Source organism: Lynx rufus, unplaced genomic scaffold (genome assembly GCF_022079265.1).
Source record: "Lynx rufus isolate CCGP_SWC_20201006 ecotype Redwood Valley unplaced genomic scaffold, mLynRuf1.p SCAF_9, whole genome shotgun sequence".
In the NCBI taxonomy this organism is placed as follows: domain Eukaryota; kingdom Metazoa; phylum Chordata; class Mammalia; order Carnivora; family Felidae; genus Lynx; species Lynx rufus.
In genome coordinates, this window is record NW_025814897.1 from 44,255,878 (window position 1) to 44,275,109 (window position 19,232).

At 37.7% G+C, this 19,232-nt stretch overlaps 1 protein-coding gene and 1 pseudogene across 3 annotated transcripts in view; one reads left to right on the forward strand and one right to left on the reverse strand.

The window, feature by feature from the left end:
- The window catches only part of GRM5 (glutamate metabotropic receptor 5), a 507,510-nt gene that overhangs the window by 69,278 nt on the left and 419,000 nt on the right, over window positions 1-19,232 (forward strand). The gene's annotated exons all lie outside the window — the stretch shown is intronic.
- LOC124506610 (uncharacterized) lies at window positions 1,073-1,245 on the reverse strand (annotated as a pseudogene).

Below are 19,232 nucleotides of genomic sequence, written 5' to 3' on the forward strand. Positions count from 1 at the left end.
GTTGCTTAAATGTCCCCCTCTTGATTTTGGCTCAGGTCATTATCTCACTGTCATGGGATTGAGCCCCAAATTGGGCTCCATGCTGGGTGTGGAGCCTGCTTAGAATTCTCTCTCTCCCTTTCTGTCTGCTGCTCCCCTGCTTGCTCTCTTTCTCTCAAAATAAATAAGCTTAAAAAAATGTTACAAATACAAATGCAGCAGAGCCTGGGTGGCTTGGTTAAGTGTCTGACTTTGGCTCAGGTCATGACCTCATAGTTTGTGAGTTGGAGCCCCGTGTCAGACTCTGTGCTGACAGTTCCAAGCCTGGATCTTGCTTTGGATTCTGTGTCTCCCTCTCTCTCTGCCCCTCTCTTGCTAATACTCTATCTCTGTCTCTGTCTCTCTTTCAAAAAATAAACACTAAAAAACAAAATTAAAAAAAATACAAATCCAATTTTCATTAAAAGTCACAAAATTAACATCATTTCCAGTTACTCTTGAATGTGTATTTTCATTCTACTCTCTTCAAAAAACTTTATCCTATGTGTTGTTTTTAATCTATTTAATGTTTCTAAAACAAAGAAAAATGCAGATAAATTGTGCATGTATATATGTGTGTACACACACACACACCCATATATACATATTTCTCCTGTGATTAAAAAATTATTTTGGGGGCGCCTGGGTGGCTCAGTCGGTTAGCGTCCGACTTGGGCTCAGGTCATGATCCCATGGTCCGTGAGTTCGAACCCCACGTTCAGCTCTGTGCTGACAGCTCAGAGCCTGGAGCCTGCTTCAGATTCTGTGTCTCCCTCTCTCTCTGCCCCTCCCCTGCTGATGCACTGTCTCTCTCTGTCTCAAAAATAAATAAAACATTAAAAAAAATTTAAAAAAAATTAAAAAATTATTTTGGATTAAGATATTCTCATAAATATTTTAGCATTAAATTTATCAAAAGATAAAATACTATAGATTATGAAATATAATTGTTGCATATGTAAAATAATTTATTAGAAATGCCAGCTTTTTATAAGCTGGATGAAGCTCTGTTTTTCTATTATTTATAAACCTATGGCTAAATATTACTTAATGTTAAAATTGAGATGTTAGCAAAAGATTTATATATCCCTTTTTTCCCCTGCATTTCAATTTTATAAATGCAAGAGTTATGAAATACTGTTTACATAAATAAAAAGATAGGCTGGAAAAAGTTCTGTTATTCCAATGACACTGCACTTGATCTTAGCCAAAAGGCCGAGAAGCGATGTTATTTCAATGACACTAAATTCTTTGAACTATTTCAGATTATTTTTTTAAAATAAATCACATGATGAACAATGGGAAGTAATTTTAATGGCCAGCCAGTCACCTGATAGAATATTCCTTCAATTTTGAGAGCATTATGGCAAGACCAGTTCGACCTTCTGTGATTCGAGAGGCTTGTGTTGCTTGAACAGACTGGCTGCTCTCAGAATCAGCTAAGCATTCACTACAGAACCCCAGGGCCCCATATTCTCCTTTCACCTGCCTATGGCTCTTGCCACTGTTCATCAGGGTCAGATTATTTAAGAGTTGCTAGCAGCATCAGGGATGAACCTCTACAATGCTGAAAAAGAAAATGAATCCTGGGTCTTTGTTAAATGCATTTTTATTAGAACCCGGACACTTTTAGAGAAAGTGGGAATTTAATGAAGGGCTCTGAGACATCCCGTGGTGTTTCTGTCTTGTCCGACACGGGAAGTCTGTGCAGACTTAAAGGTGTATACACCGAAGCTAGGCATCATGCATGGAATCGCGGCTCGTCCACTCGCTGGGTTGGTGTCTTCTGACAAGTTGCTTACCCTCTCTGAGCCTCAGTGTCCTCATCAGTAAAGTGAAGGTAATATGCACCTAGTAGAGAATGTGAGGATAACATGACATAACAGTTCTGAGCACTTTGTACAGTAACTGACCATACAAGGCACCCAGAGAGCACCAGCTGCTCTCTCCCTTCTCTCCAACAGCAACCTCTCAGAGCAGGTTAAGCTGAGGAAGATTGATTTAAGTGAAAGAGAAACTTAACTGCTATAAACAAAAATGTGCAGACTTTTCTGTACAGTGTCAAATAGAGCAGATGATATGCCTAAGGATTTATACATAGAAATAATAAATGCTAGGGTAGTGGCACCTGGGTGGCTCAGTCGGTTGAGTGTCCGACTTCGGCTCAGGTCATGATCTCAAGGTCTGTGAGTTCGAGCCCCGTGTCGGGCTCTGTGAAGACAGCTCAGAGCCTGGAGCCTGCTTCGGATTCTGTGCTCTGTCTCTCTCTCTCTGTCAAAATGAATAAACTTTAGGGGCGCCTGGGTGGCGCAGTCGGTTAAGCGTCCGACTTCAGCCAGGTCACGATCTCGCGGTCCGTGAGTTTGAGCCCCGCGTCGGGCTCTGGGCTGATGGCTCAGAGCCTGGAGCCTGTTTCCGATTCTGTGTCTCCCTCTCTCTCTGCCCCTCCCCCGTTCATGCTCTGTCTCTCTCTGTCCCAAAAAAATAAATAAACGTTGAAAAAAAAATTAAAAAAAAAAAAGAATAAACTTAAAAAAAAATTTAAAATTAAAAAAAATAAATGCTAGGGGACATGAAAAGTTCTGTGCAAGATTTCTATGAGATCGGATGCCTTGGTGATGGAGTTATGTTGCTGGTCACGAGAAGGTAATTCTTCTCTCTACCCATCTTTACCAGTGCATTTTGAAGTCAAACAACACCTCCTTCAAATGTGAATACAGAGCCTCAGAGTTTTGAGGGAATCTTACTAATTCCATCTCCATATACAAAATTTCCTTTTACAGCAAGTTACCCTTCCTTAAACTCTGAAGGTGACAAAGTATGACAGCTCAAAATAAAATCTTAATCTTGTCGCTGTAAAAAGTGCTTCTCACCTGCAGCGGTCTGTCACTCAGACCAAGTCTCAACCTCTTGCACATGACAGCACTTCAGATATTCACAACTTCATGTTTGATAGCAAGTAGATAGTCCCCTTGAAATTTAAACTTGTGCATTCTGAGTAGAGCTCAGAAGTTTTAAAAATTGAGCCTTTTTTTTTTATATGAAGTTTATTGACAAATTGGTTTCCATACAACACCCAGTGAAATTGAGCCTATTTTTTAAAGACTTGAGCTATCAATAATTATCATTTAAAGTTGTCATATGTTGAAACCATTTGGGATGAGTCTCCGATCATTTAAAATGTATCTTCATAGACAAAGGGTCTTTTTAACATTTTCCAATTAATCTATTATTTGAAAATGCAGTTTTGCTGGACTCTTATTCTGTGGACACCAGAAGTACTATTTCATTCAATCTGTAAGAAAATTAGAACAAACTGAGAGTTTTTGCCCCAATATTGACCAGTTTACTAGAGATGAAATTATTCATTTACTGTCCTCTTGAGCAGGATTATTAGGGAAAATATGCTAAACCTAGAGGAAAAATCAGCGTATCTAAGTATTTTTATTATGTTTATAGGGCGAGTTTAGTGGGAATAGGTCTTTACAAGCAATCTAAAAGAACTTCCATTTTTATTTCGGAAAAATAAAATGTTTTATGTGTTTGAATTTACTGCTAAATTGCACCACTGTAATATAAAAACTTACTCTGGATGCTTAATTCAGCAAACAATTATTGAGCGTTTCTTCTGTGTATAATAGAGTGCTGCTAATAATGGAGAACACAGTGTTGAAAAACAGCATCATCAACTTCCTCACAAATCTATTGTGAGTGAAATTTACATAATAATAGCTATTATTGATTAGTTTTATGCCAAGCCATGTGTTCAGCATTTGGATTTTTAAATGTATTCCTTACAACAACCCCATTTATTAGATATTATTATCTCCACTTATTAGATAAAGAAACAACATCTTTGGAAAATAAGAATCAGGCTAGGAAAGTCCTATAAAACATAGAGTTTAAGAAAGGAGGGGAAATAGATTCACAAGACTCCTAAGACTGAAGTACATTTCAACAAGAGTTTAGAGCTTATTCTTCAAGATATTTTGGAGAACTCTGAAACGGAAGCAGTAATAAAACAATAATAAAGTTTAAGGAAACTTTATATCTTTTTTTTAAAAAACAGAAAGTTTAGAAATACAAAGTTGTAAGACTTTGTAGGCAAAGCATTTAACAAAATATGGTATCCTAACATCTAAGATGGCAAACTGATGTGGAAGCCACGGGTGGACTGATAACTTGATAATGTTAAGAAACATGCAGATTCTCCAGGGGTTAAGAATTTGGGTTCTGTATTCAGAATCTTAATTGTATTTCCTACTGTACTCAGTTTGTCTGTAAAATTGTCATAGCCTATTGAATAGTTGTAATACATCTGTCCTGGATTTTACTAAGAATCAAAACATGGGAGCTATTATTTTGGATGAAATAATTGACAACAACCTAGAAGTCGTTACCTAGTGGTATACCGTGCCCTCTAATCTCAGCCATGTTCTTCTGGACATTTGCATTATTGATTTGGATACTGGCAGAGATAAAATATTGGTGAAATTTGGAAAGATTCAAATCTCTGAGATCTCACTTAAAAATATTAAACATAGTGATAACAATAACAATGAAAGGATAATATACCGTTTGCTGAGTCCCTATTATATGTCAGATACTTCTTATATATTATCTGTAACCATCACAGTAACCTGGAAGGGTTAGCATTATTATTGTCCTTTTACATATGAAGGACTTGAGGCACAGAGAGGTCAAGGAACTGACCTTCAGTTACACAGCCTTAGCAGTCTAGGGGTACAAAGGCAGATCTATCTCACAGAAAAGCTCAAACCCTTCTGTTACATTCTGTTGTCTCTAATGAGATGACATTTCATACAGATAAGTTAAAAATTTATTTTAGGTTAAAACATATTGTGCTTGAATATGAATAGAATAAGGTATCTGTGGTTTTCTAAAGCTCTCATTAAAAAAATCATAAAGGGGTGCCTGGGTGGCGCAGTCGGTTAAGCGTCCGACTTCAGCCAGGTCATGATCTCGTGGTCCGTGAGTTCGAGCCCCGCGTCAGGCTCTGGGCTGATGGCTCGGAGCCTGGAGCCTGTTTCCGATTCTGTGTCTCCCTCTCTCTCTGCCTCTCCCCCGTTCATGCTCTGTCTCTCTCTGTCCCAAAAATAAATAAAAACGTTGAAAAAAAATTAAAAAAAAATCATAAAGACTAGGGCATCTGGGTAGCTCAGTCAGTTAAACGTCTGACTTCAGCTCAGGTCATGATCTCGCGGTTCATGGGTTTGAGTCCCACATCAGGCTCTGTGTTGGCAGCTCAGAGCCTGGAACCTGCTTTGGATCCTGTGTCTGCCTCTCCCTCTGCCCCTCCCTCGCTTGGCCTCTTTTTCTGTCTCTCAAAAATAAATAAATATAAAAAATAAAATATGTATAAAAATCATAAAGACTTTAACTTACTATAAATTAAGTCTCAATTAGTAATAGTATGGTGGTGTTTTCGTGATAACCACTGTAGGCTCTAGGAATGATAAAGATGTATCCTGTGAAGATCTGTCTACCATAGAGCTGGGGGCATGGGAGACAATAAATGGTGGTGGTAGTGCTCCTGCTGAAGATGATAATTATTTTTTTAATTTTTTTTTATCATTTATTCATTTTTGAAAGTCAGAGAGAAACAGAGCGCGAATGGGGGAGGGGCAGAGAGAGAGGGAGACACAGAAACAGAAGCGGGCTCCAGGCTCCAAGCTGTCAGTCAGCACAGAGCCCGACGTGGGACTCGAACTCACGGACCATGAGATCACAACCTGAGCTGAAGTCAGCCGCTTAACCAACTGAGCCACCTAGGCGCCCCCTGAAGATGATGATTCTTAAACTGAGCAGCTCTCCCTAGTAGAATTGTATTGCATTTTGGATTCAGGGGCTCTCATATAAGAAGGGCCAAATAAACTGGTAAATATCTCAGAGCAGAGTGACTAGATAGGTTTCAAGTCTAAGCCACATAAGGTTAAAGGAACCAGAGATATTTGACTTAAAGGAGAATTAATGGCCCTTCTGTATGTTACTTTTCCTCTTGAAAATTCATGTACATTTATATACATTATATTATACACACGCATACACACATGTACACACACATCAGAAGTATGTATAGAATTATGTAGTGTTTGGCAGTTTAAGGTTATGGGGGAAAGCAATAAATCACTAAAATGTCAGTCTTGCACAGCAATCCTTTCTGTATCGTAAAACCAAAAGATATTCTTTTTGAATTCCTGGTGAACCTCGTATATAATTTCAAAACCTCAGCTGGCACAAAGGTAACCTAATACTGTGAAGTTTACAAAACAAGAATGCATTTATCATTGGAACAAAAGAATGAATACATACTATAGGCAGTGGTTATGACTCTGCATTTTGTAAAGCACAGAAATAATTTTATGACAACTCCTAGATTTCATTTGATGTGTAATACATCTGGGTCCAACAGCATTGACTCAATAAATTGTTCTTCAGAGACAGATCATCAGTGACCTTGTAATCTGCCCCTACTGCAAGAAATGGCAGTCTTCACCTATCAGGGATTTTACCCTGATAAGGGTAAAATTAATTTACCCTTTATCTATTAATTTACCCTTTATCTATTAATTAATAGATAATTAATATTATCTATGCCCATGTGCCCCCAAGTAATATGGAGGTCTTTGGGGAGGAGGCAAGTGAAAGCAAAAGGCTGCTGAGTTAAGACCAGCTGTATTTAACTTTCTCCTTAGCACTGTTACTAACTCCCGTACCTCATTTGACTTGGACCTTGTCAACCTATTAGAGCTAAAATGAAAATGAGTGAGATCCTCTAGGTCTTTGGTGCTTTTTTTTTTAAATGTTTATTCGTTTTTTGAGAAAGAAAGCATGAGCGGAGGAGGGGCAGAGAGAGGACAGAGGTTCTGAGGTGGGCTCTGAGCTGACAGCAGTAAACCCCATGTGGAGCTCAAACTCATGAACTGTGAGATCACGACCCAAGCCAAAGTCAGACTTTCACCTGATGGAGCCACCCAGGTGCCCTTGTGCCTTTTCTGACACGATCTTTTGCAGGCTTATACTTGGGATTTGTGCCAGAACTATATTCCTTAACTAGCCTCCCATCCTGACTTCTCCTGAACAGTCCTCCAGACTACATAGCAAAAGCTTGTACTAGGTACTGTCCTTTTACTGTCTTGAACCTAACATGGGGTCATCTTTCGTGTTTTTCACCCAATCATGGGAAATCTTCAGAGAGCCCTCGTATTCAGATATATTAGGATCTTTGAGGAGGTAAGGATGAAACATGGAATGAGATGCCTTTAATGTAATAGCATTGAAGTATTTAAGCAGAATCTGAATGATCATCTCATAAAAAAATTAGAAAACGAGGCAAGCTAAAAATTCTCTTTCAACTTAGAAAACCAAAATAGCTGACGTTTCCAGCATCACCGTTTCCTTCTTAGCCCAGTTCAGCTGTTCTCTGTCACTGTTCCTTGTTAAACACCAGGAAGTCAAGGTGGGTGGCCCAGAAGGCAGTTCTCGCATCAATACCCTGGTAATATGCTGACTTATCCTGGTAATGTATTCAGTGTCATAAATGTGTTAATGTATCAGAGATTTGTTTAACTTTTGTGGGTGGTTTGCATAATGAGTGGCTTTGCTTTGATGGTAGTACTAGGGAAAGGCTTTTAACCTTATTTGGCTAATTCCTTGGAGATAGAAGTTTCAAAATATACCTCTTAGGGGACTAACAAGGTCTAAGTTTGAGATATTGTTGCAGTCATTTCTCACTGCATATCTCAAAGGTCCATTTCACTGGAAATGGATAGTGTGTTAGAACTGTGTGAGACTGTGGAGTCTGTTATAGCCCGGTCAGTGCTTTTACTTAGTCTTATGAGACTGAAACACAGGAAGGTTCAAACTCATCCTGCACAAGTAGTATTTGAAAGGAAAATTTTCATTTAAGTGTTAAATTTACAGCCTTCACGTTCTAGAATTTGAATAGTCATATTACCGATTTCATGAAATCCGTTTTAACTGGTGAAATCCCATCTCTCAAATCTTGAACGGTCTTGCACATTGAGGAGTGAATGTGCTATTTGGGGCTAGGATGACGTAAGTATCTTTTTAAATACTGATTGATTCATTTACACTGTAATTTGGTAAGTCACAGGCATTTCTTGAACCCGTATTTTATGTCAAGTTTAGTAGCATTATTTCCAGACATAAGTAACTCTTCAAATATGGTGATTTTTTGAGGCAATTGATGTAAAAAAAATGAAGAAGAAAAGCAGGCGAGTGAAAGTCCTGTAAGTTGCTTCCTCAAGAAACAGTCAAAATAGGGGCAGCTGGGTGGCCCAGTTGGTTGAGCGTCCAACTTTGGCTCAGGTCATGATCTCATGGTTCATGGGTTTGAGCCCTGTGCCGGGGTCACTGCTATTAGTGCAGAGCCTGCTTTGGATCCTCTGTCCCCCTCTCTCTGTCCCTCTCCTGCTTGTGCTCTCTTTCTCTCTCAAAAATAAATAAAGACTAAAAAAAAGAACATTCAAAATACAGAAAGTTTTCAGAGTTACCCAGCATCCTGATCACTTCATAGGAAACCAATTGCTGAGAGACATTGCTGTGTAACAGATAACCCTAGATTTCAACACTTAAAACAAAAAATACTTATTTTCTTACAGTTTCACTAGGTCAGGAATCTTGGAGCAGTTTATCTGGGTAATTCTGACCCAAGGGTCTCTCCTGAGTCTCATGTGAAAGCTTGGGTCGGGGAGCAGTCTCTCCCAAGTTCCTCAGGCCTAAGTTCCTCGGTGACTAATGGCTGGTGATTTCAGTTTCTCACCACATAGGTCTCTCCTTAGGCTACTTGAATGTCCTCACAACATGTCAGCCAGCTTCTCAGAGACATAACCTGTGTAAGATGGAAATCTCAGTCCTTTATATTCTAATCATGGAAGTAAGAGGTCATTACTTCTGCTATATATATCCATTAGATATGAGTCAGTCAACTCAGCCAACATTCAAGCAGAGGGTAACTGAACTCCATTTATTAAAGAGAGGAGTATCAAAGAATTTGTTGACATAACTGAAAAACCATCACATGGATACCTTATGGGAGGAGCATTTATAGACCAGTATGGCTTAGTGCCCCTAATTCCAGCTCTGAGAGAACCCATCTGGTAAACAGGAAAGAGCACTCACTGCTCAGGAGAATGAGAAGATGTGATTTCTTGTTCTGATATTAACTCAAGGTGCAATCTAAGTTAATGGTTCTCCAACTTTAGTGTGAACACAAATACCTTGTGAGATTGCTAAAACATGGATTTCCAGGTCCCGTGCCCAGACATTCTAATTTGGTGAGTCTCAAGTAAAGCAAGACAGGTTGAATTTCTAAGAAGTTCTCAGAGGGTGCTGATGCTGCCAGGTGGGACCAACTTTAAATCTCAAGACTCTGATTAAACCATCTTCCTCAAATGTGGCCCATGGGCCAACAACATCAGTATCACCTGGGAGCTTGTTAGAATGGTAATATGCTCCAGTCCAAAGCTACTGAATCTGAAACAGCAATTTCACATTTTCTCTATGTGGCATTCATGGCATTAACATGTGGCAAGCACTGCAATCCAGAAAAGATTGTTTCGCATATCAGGGCCTCAGTTTTCACTTCTGTTAAAATGGCTGTTTTGATCTTATTTCAATTCCAACAGTACTGTGGGATGAAAAATTGAGGGCTGAAACCAGACATCTGGGACTGAATTGTGCTTCCGCTAGCCTTACTTTCTACATGAATAAGATGGGGGTCATAATAGCATCGTCCCTTGGTGAAGCTAAGATGAAATAGCATTATGAATATAATGTGCTTAGCTTCCATTTGAACAGAGTGCTAGAGTCTGACATTGGTTTTACATGTTTACATGAATATTCAGGTTGCAGGCAGCACAGCGCTGTTTGTGAAATTGCTTGTTATGTTGGTTCCACCTATTTGATTAGTTAATTTAGTAAATTTACTGATGCTGTAAGTGGAATGATTCCAGCTAATGATTATTGATTTGAACCTCAAGGAGAGAGAAATAAAATTGGTTCCTAGGTAATTACAACATAAAATACATATATTGAGTGTATGCAGATGATGATTAAAGATTATGAATATTAAAAAAAAGCGATATAAAATTGGGACCAAGTTGGAGGGAGGCAGATTATGGCTCACAAAGTAATTAAAACAAAGATGAGAGATGACTGAATGAAAACCAAATGGGTTTGCCTGTCAAGTGGACTGTTCTTCACTACTGGAAGTCAAGCTGTTAGGTACCCTGAAAATGTATATTTCACAGTGGTTTCTGTTTTGAGAACTTTAAAATAGATGATTTCCAAGGTCCCTGAAATTCTAATATGACTCAGGGAAGTCCATATTTTGATATGAGACTGTTGTTTTCCTCTGAGAGTTATTGATGAGCTTCCACCAAAGGACATAGCAACTTGTATTGCTGAGTAGGTAAGAGTATATTATTAGGAGTATATTATTAGTAGGAGTCATTCAGACCACAGTTAGAATCGAAGCTCTGCCATTTACAACCTATGTAACATGGGCAAGTTATTATACACCTGTCAGCATCTGTTTTCTCATTTGTTCATGGCTTTAAGAATAGAACCTGATTCAAAATATGCTGTGAAGTCCATATAAAATAAGCCATCTGAGGGATTTAACAAAGTTTGACACCTGGTAAACTTTTAATAAATGTTAGCTGTTCTTATCCAAAATATTTATCTAGGACATGCATCTCATCAATTTTCAGAACCCTCACTTCTCTTCCAGCTATAGTGAGGGAAACCCATGTCTTACAAACTAAGTCATTTCCTGCATTACACTCTGACTCTGCAGCACTCACATGGCATTATTTTTCTGTATCCTCAGAATAGTATAACTAGATACCCCCAAGTAAAATTTTACACTCACCAGAGCCTCCATATTTATTTTCAATGATGAGTTTTCTTTAATTTGAAGAGTTTTCAGTAGGTCTGTATTTGGACTGACTTGAGCAGACTTGCTAAACTACCAAAATTTGGTGTGCATCGCCTTTTCTCTTCCCAAGCCTTCTTTTCATTACAGCTCTCACAAAATATGGCTCTTTCTCTATTTTTCCCATGTATCATGTACCATTGTTCTAACTAATGTATTTAACAATCAAATCTGTTATCTGTTACATTCTTCCCCACTATTTAATCTTAAAATCATTTAAATTTCTTTTTGGAGTTTATATGATCACTTCTTTACACATTTCCAACTCACATTTCACTGGCAAGTATCACCAGTAGTTTCCAAATTACAGACCCAAGGTCTCTTTTTGATCCCTAACTTGCTGAACATCTTGTCCCATTTGATTGGTTAATTTAGTCCAGCCCTAAACTCTTTCTTCTTGTGGCATTCACAGCCTGTTTCTGTTGCAGTACCCCTTCCTTTGGTCAGGTAACAATGGCTGACTCTGTCCCTAATCATGGATAAAAAGATGAAACTTTCTTGTTTCTGATTCTTCACTTGTAAAACTGAGACAGCGATAGTAATCTTGCCTAGTATGTAAAGGAGCTATACCTAAATCTAGCAGCATGGTGCTTTGCACATACTAGTAAATAGCAGCTATTATTGTTTCCTTGTAGTTTCTTTTTCAATTCTCTACCTGCCTTTAGGGTTTGTGAATATTCAAGGTTTTTATCATAGTTTTTTTTTTCCTTCACATTTTACATAGTTTCTTCATCAAATCTGTCCACAAGCTTCAACTACCATTTACATGCAGAAGAATGTCAAATGTGTATCCCATGTTTTAATTTCTCTTAGTTCAAGAATCAAATATCTAATTATTGACTATTCATCTGCATAATGATGTCCCACAAGCACATCAAATTTCTTTGCCTGAAACATCACTCATCAATTTTGCACAATCTGTTTCTTACCAATTAATCTATTTTCCTGTGTTTGGTATTCCCATCCATGGAGTTATTGAAGAGAGGGTCTTCACAATAGTTATTGAGTACCCTAATCAATCACTCCTTGTACTTAATTATTACCAAGTTTTGGCTTTTGCATTTTTCCTCTCCTACTTACTTGCCTAATTTAATGAAGTGAGAGACAGACATTGAAGAGATGACAGAGAAGAGATATCAACAATTCAGGAAAAAGTTTGGATGGTTTTAATCTGATACCGTAACAGTGGGCACAAAAACAGAAATCCATAGACAAATCATCATGATACAAAATTTATATACCAAAAGGCAAATGATGGCATAGGTGTCAAAGTATTCTGAAATATCAGTGCTCTTTATATATCAATGGGATTCCACATTGAAAACTACATACTAATTAGGCTGATATTTATTCATATGGTTAATATGATCTTGGAATATTAGATTCATTAATTCACGCATTCATTCACACATGCATAAATTAATTCTACAAGCATTGAGTACATATTTAAAGAATTGTTATAAGACCTTAAAGTAAAGATATAAACATTGTCAAGGAGCTAACAGTCTAAAAGGGGTGATAGGCAACTGCATATAGGGTATATTGTTTATTAGTCAAGTTAACAGACATTTTCAGTTTTTTCCTTCATTACTGTATCTACTCAAGAAGGTGGGAAAGTGAATGCTCACCTCCACAGACTCTCTTGCAACTAAAGTTCTAGCTATAGAGAATTTCTAGAGATAGCTAGAAAACTTTTGATTTCTTGATAAAAAGGATATAATCAACGGACATGACCCTTTATCCTCTTTCACCACGCTTCTGATCTTGAAGACAAATGTGGTATCTATAGATATAGTCAACTTACAATTAGGAATTGAGAGTTTTGGGATAAAAGGCCAAGATTCTAAGCATGAAATAGAAAATTATGAGTCATAATCTCTCTAGAGTCTTTTCTTTATCTTCTTCCAGTTTCATTTTACTTGGGTCATAGCTCTTAACCTTTACCAATTTAATCTTCTAATTTTTAACTTTTTTTAAAATTTTGAAATAATTTCAAATTTATAAAAAAAAGTTAAAAAAATATACAGAGCTCTTGTATACCTTTCACCCAGATATGCTTGTTAACATTTCTCATACTCTGAAAAAGTTGAGAAGTTTCAGAAATGATGCTCCATTATCCCTTGTATTAGTTTCTGTGGATGCCATAACAAATTGCCACAAACTTGATGCTTAAAACAACAGAAATTTATTTCCTCATAGTTTTGGAGACCAGAAGTTCAAAATTAGCATTACTGGGCTGACACCAAGGTGTCAGCAGGGTGGTGCTCCCTCCAGAGTTTCTAGAAGATACTTGTTTTTGTTTTATTGTTTTTGTTTTGTTTTGTTTTTGCTTCTTCCAGCTACTCATGGCTGTCCACATTCCTAGGTTTATGTCTACATTACTCCAATAAAAGCTCCTATCTTCACATTGTCTATTCCTATTCTGACTACCAAATCTCCCTTATCCTCGCTCTGGTAAGAACACTTGTAATGTCTTTTGAGGGCCCACTTGGATAATCCATGATAATTTTTCCATTTTGAGATTATTACTTTAGTCATATGTACAAAGACCCTTTTTGTCTCAAGGTGATATTTATAGGTTACAGGTATTAGGACCTGAAATCTTTAGGAGATCATTATTTTGCCTACCATGCCCCTGATTCTCCAATATACAGTTCCTAAGTACAAGAACATTTTCCCATCCAAGAGTATTATGCTAAGTGAAATAAATCAGAGAAAGACAAATACCATATGATTCACTCATATACAGAATTTAAGAGAAAAAAACAAATGAGCATTGGGGAAAAAGAGAGAGTGAAGCAAATCAATAAACAGATTCTTAACTATAGAGAACAATCTGATGGTCACCAGAGGGGAGGTGGATTCGGGGGAATGGGGGTTAAGGAGTGCACTTGTTGTGATGAGCACTGGGTGTTGTATGTAAGTTTTGAATCGCTAACTTGTACATTTGAAACTAATGTTACACTGTATGTTAACTATACTGGATTTTAAATAAAAACTTAAAAAAATTTTAAGGCACAATATAATATATCCATCAAAATGAGGAAGTGAACATTGATCCAATATTCTTATGTAGTCCACAGACCCCATTCGGATTTTCATAATTATCCCAAATACATACATATATATTTTTTAAGTCCAGGAGCCAATCCAGGATAAACTATTCCATTCATTGTCATATATGAATAATGTCCTCCAATTTGAAATAGTTCTTTTGTCTTTCCTGACCCTAACATTTTTGAAGAGTATAGTCTATATACTGTGTAGAATGTTCCACCATTTGGGTCTGTCTGATGTTTATCATGATTAGTGAATTTGCATATTCTGGGTACGATTATTACAGAGGTGATGCTGAGCTCTTCTCAATGCATCATATCAGGAAGCAAACAATAATAATTTGTGCCATTACTGATGATGTTAGCATTTAAAACATTTATTTATTTTTGAGAGACAGCATGATTGGGGGAGGAGAAGAGAGAGAGGGAGACACAGAATCCGAAGCAGACTCCAGGCTCTGAGCTATCAGCACGGAGCCCAGTGTGGGGCTTGAACCCACGAACCGTGAGATCATGACCTGAGCTGAAGTCAGACGCTTAACTGACAGAGCCACTCAGGCACCCTGATGATGTTAGCATTTGTCAGTTGATTAATGGTGTCTGTCAAGTTTCTTCACTGGGAAGTTAAAAAGTATGTGATATGTATTAACCAATAAATAATCAATATGTATCTTATGAGAAGTTATCTTCAGAGTACGTGAATATCTTGATTCTCATCAATCTTTCACATACCAGATTTCCCATCCATTGATGATATTTGCCTGAATCAGTTATCACTATGATGATTGTCAAATTGTGATCTTCTCTTTCAATAATTCATTTTAGGGGGTGCCTGAGTTTGCTCAGTTGGTTGAGCATCCAACTCTTCATTTTGGCTCAGGTCATGATCTTGGGGTCGTGGGATTGAGCCCTGCTTTAGGCTCTAGGCTGAGCATGGTGCCTGCTTAAGATTCTCTCTCTCTCTCTCTCTCTCTCTCTCTCTCTCTTTCTCTCTCTCTCTCTCTCTCAAATACAAAACAATAAATAAAAATTCATTTTAGATTTATTAGTTGGCATAGAAGCATTCTATTCACCCCATTTATATATGTATCCAATTATGTTTTTATATTAGTATAGTCTCATGGATTCTTATTTTACTCAAAAGATTACAATCTGTTATCATTATTATTTAGTTGATGTTCATATTGTCCCAGAGTTAGCTAGTGGGAGCTCCTTCAGGCTGCTTCCTTTGTTATTTTGACATGATGCCCATTTCTGGGTGCAACATGATGTTACCAGATCATCCTGTATTTTTTTTTTCTTCAGCCCTGGAGTCAACAACGTATCTCCAGGAGGAAGTATTTAGAAATAAATACTTGAGCACTGTGTGTGTTCTTTGTGACTGGAGATGTCTGTGTGTCAGAATGAGATAAGAAATATATGTGTGCAAGGAATATGTGTGTATGCATATATCTGCATGTTTCTATATCTTACCTTAATTTTAACTAGAGCTATATCATACTGGATCATTTTTCATATTGTTACTTCCATTTCAACATTATCTCTTTTCCTAATTCATAAATTCCCTTTTCAACAATGAAAAACTTGTTTTCCATTATCCTTAATAGATTTACTCATGTGTTCAATCTTGCGTGTTTACCAAACTCATCGCTGTGACAGCAAAATGCTGGATTTTGGACTCTGTCTTCCCCACTGGGTTTACTGGCTGAAATCTCATCCAAAGGAAGGGGAGAGGTTAGGGGAATAAAGATGATGGAAGAAGGATGATGAAGGCCATTTAGAAAGCTCAGCCCCTGAACTCTACCCCCTGCACTGACATGCTGACTCATAGCTACACCCCTATCTGCCACTGGCCAACCCCCTTGTTCTGGGTGCACCAAATGAAGGTTGAACCCTGAAATAGGGAAAGGAAGGAGGAAGGAGAATGGAACAGTTAGAAATATTGATTGCAGACATGCAGCACTCATCATACCAGTGTGTTGACCCAAAGCTAGATCCTAACATGCTATCCCCTGTCCTCAGAGGGCATGCCAGCCAAACTCTTGGCTAATCTGCTAATTACTTAATTACTTTAAGCTAAATCTGCTACTAGCTTTTCGACAAAAATCAGTATCTTTTCTTCCCACATGTACAGTAAGTCTTCATTTTTCAGCTTCACTTCATTTTTAGTTAAGTGGGACCAGATGCTGGAGTTTTAATCACTGTACTGCAAGTACAAGTGATGTGTGGAGTTTCTGGACCAAGACTTTTAAGAGAAAGCTATACCTCTTTCACCTCCTTTTTCTTCTGTCCACTAGATTACCAGTTAGGGGAAGTTAGGGAAAGCAGCAGCTACAGGATATAAGAAGCAGGGATGCCTGGATTGTACTATGGGAAGCAGAGCCACCCACATTGAACTATTGGGTAGTGAGAAAGAAGCTTCCATTTTATTTGAACCACTCCCCTTTCAAATGTCTATTTGCTAAGGATGGTGATTCAAATTACCCAAACTAATACATCTTTATAAATTAATATTTTCCTTACAGTAGTATATCTGCTGACTACAGTTATGCATAGGGTAAATATGGGTCACTCAACCCATAGTGGAGTATGGAAGTGAATCAGAAAAGGTTCCCCAGAAGAGATAATGCCTACTTGGGTCTTGAAAAATAAAGTATTAATTAGGCAAGCAAAAACTGAGAGTGTTCCCATTAGAGAAAACAGCATTATCTAAATAAAGGTTCAGAGGGTGGGTGTCAGTGGAAGTTGTGTTCATTGGAAGTCAGGTTTCTTGAAATAGCTATAACTCAAAATGTATGAAGACAGTGGATGGAAACATAGATGGGTTTATATATTTTGTGCTGAATTTCCTTTTGCGTATGGAACTAACTCATTGTTCAGGTGGAACATTGCAGGGTATTCATGTACTACATTTTTTTACATCAGTTAATTTCTTCCATGTTCATTATGGTCTCATGTCTAAAGAATGAGATGTAAAATAAATTTTTATGCAGAATTAGTACTGCTATAAACATCTGAGCTTTGATGAAGCTATTAACATCAAATCTACATAGTACATCTTTAACAAATAAGAGTTAAAAGTAATTTCAGTTCATTGGCTGTAATCTATTTTATTAGCACCCAGGAACCTTTTCTTAATGGGAGTTTCAGGAGATGAATGATTGATTTCAGTAAATACATCACTGATACGAAGATACTCTTGATAAAAAAGTTAGACTGGTTGTATCTCACAAAGGGCACTAAGATCTTAGTTTAGAGAGTAATTGAAAAAAGTCATATTGGCTTAGTGAACTATGTATAACAAAAGAAATTATTTTCATCCCTAAAAGTATCAGGAGAGCATTAAGTTTGGGCTGTGAACATAGGTATCTGCAAGTGTTGGTAGTGCCTCACATGGTTGGTGACTAAGCTTAGTTTCCATAGCAAGTGAAATACATAATCAATGATAGAAAAATTAAAAAGTGTTTGAAAAAAGCCTAGATGTTTTAGATCCTTTCATAGAATGCACAGTTGAAGGGGACAAGAGTTACATGACTCAAACATCTTCTTGTGTTCTCTATTTCATTTCCTCTTCACCCACAATCCATTGCCTTGTTCCATATTCATTGCCATTGCCCTAGTCCATGTCCTCATTGTCTCCCACCTGAGCTAACTGTCGTGCATCCAGCATTGTCCTCTTCTGTCCATAATACATCTTCCATGCTGATGCTGGAGTTTTCTTCTTAAAAGTCCAGTCTAATTATTACCACCTCTAAAAATTCCTACAATTGCTAACCCATAACCTAGAGAAGGAATCCAAGATTTCTTGGCATAGCATATAAGCCCTTTGATTATATGCCCCTCTCCTACTTTTTAAATTTAGTTTTTATTTTTTAAGTGTACAATTCAGTAGATTTTACTGTATTCACAAACTTGTGCAAAAATTACCACTATCTAATTCCATAACATTTTTATCACCTCCAAAAGAAACCTTGAACCCATGAGCAGTCACTCCTCCTATCCTCTGGAAACCACTGATCTATTTTCTGTCTCTGAAGCCTTGCCCATTCTGGACATTTCACATAATGGATTGCATACAATATGTCCCTGCCTGCTTTTTACACCCTCTTTCTTTTACAACCCTATCTCTCATAGCCTTTGCTCCAGCTATGCAGTTCTAATTGTAATACTGTACTAATACAGACTAACTACTGGACTGGACATTCAAAATTAGCAGTGGCTTTAATGAGATATGCACATTTCTTTTCCTCGTAAAAGACTGGGCTGAACTTTTTCATATAAAAGCCTTCATGAAATTATCAGAGGCCCAGGCTCTTTCTATCCTGTTGCTCTACCATCAGCACATGGCTTCCCATCACGTCCCAAATTCCAGCTCAAAGGAAGGGCAAAGCCACCTATCTCCTTCATGGATATTTGTTGGTCCTTCATGTGATGTGTTAAGCTATCTTCTTCACTTTTGCTTGTTCTGCTGTGTAATCTGGTAGATGACTTTGGCAAGTATTTCCCTCTGCCCAGCCTGCCTTTAGTGGCTTCCGTAACAGCTGCATTCCTTCTGTGCCTTTGGCCTTAGAACAATGGTCTACACCCTTGTAATTTGGTCTCTCCATTTTCAAGCAGCCATCCACAGGGACTCCTATTTTCTTTCTGTTCCTGTAAGTTATAGTAGTGTCCTGTTGTTAATCTTTGATAAATAGAGGAGCATTCAGTTTATCTGTATCTTCCTTGATAAGTTTGGATGGTTTGTGATTTTTAAGGAATTTACTGTGTTTGGCTTCTCATATCTTCAGTCGCTGTGTAACAGATCTGTTCTATGAAAAACTTTCTGATTGAAACATACAGACTGGTTTCTGTTTTAATTGCTGAGCTATGTCTGATAGAATATATGACCTTGAATTCCACATGTCAGTTTTGTACTTCTTTTGGCCTAGGTGCCTAATCACTAACTTTAGCAGATTGTGAGAAATATAACTTTTTAGTCTGGATGGCCATGAACACAGCTAAAAATCATAGATCATGTTCTATAAGAGAAGGCAGCAGTGAAAATTAAAGAACAGCCAACATTATCTGCCATAGTGTGCTTCTTGGTCACCTAAATACATTTGTGCATACTTACTTCCTCCCACATGGAAAACATATGTCATATCTAAAAAGGACAGTCTCAGAGACCTGCCCAGTGA